Raw genomic sequence first — 503 nt, forward strand, 5'->3', positions numbered from 1 at the left:
GCAGTTAGATGAGCTAAATAGCGAGTCGATGTCGAATGCCATGAAACTTATCCCACGCTATCCCCAAACCAGTAGAAATGATTGTTTTGCATTAGCGTTAGCCTGTCAGGAAGGGTGTCCGCTACTAACGGGAGATAAAGCGCTGCGAAATGCAGCAGAAAATGAAGCTGTAATAGTAAAAGGGACATTGTGGCTAGTTGATCAAATGATACGCCGAAAACTAATTACTATCATACAGGCTAGGGAGTCGTATCAACAGATGCGTATATCTGGTAGACGTTTACCATGGACTATAGTGGAAGCTATGTTGAAAGAAGCTGACAATTACTAGTAATTGTCAAAATGCAGAATTAAAAAAGGCCTGCAATGAATAAACACTGCAAGCCTTTGTTTTATATGGTGCCGCAACCAAGAGTCGAACTCGGGACCTACTGATTACAAGTCAGTTGCTCTACCAACTGAGCTATTGCGGCGTTGAGAGTTGGGGATTATATATAACTTTC

General features: G+C 41.9%; 1 non-coding gene across 1 annotated transcript; it reads right to left on the minus strand.

Moving 5' to 3' along the window:
* Positions 1 to 400: 400 nt before the first annotated feature.
* Positions 401 to 473, minus strand: Trnat-ugu. Its single transcript has one exon. It is a non-coding gene; the product is annotated as a tRNA-Thr (tRNA).
* Between the last annotated feature and the right edge of the window lie 30 nt (positions 474 to 503).

This window comes from Priapulus caudatus, unplaced genomic scaffold (assembly GCF_000485595.1).
Source record: "Priapulus caudatus unplaced genomic scaffold, Priapulus_caudatus-5.0.1 Scaffold22298, whole genome shotgun sequence".
Taxonomy (NCBI): Eukaryota; Metazoa; Priapulida; class Priapulimorpha; order Priapulimorphida; family Priapulidae; genus Priapulus; species Priapulus caudatus.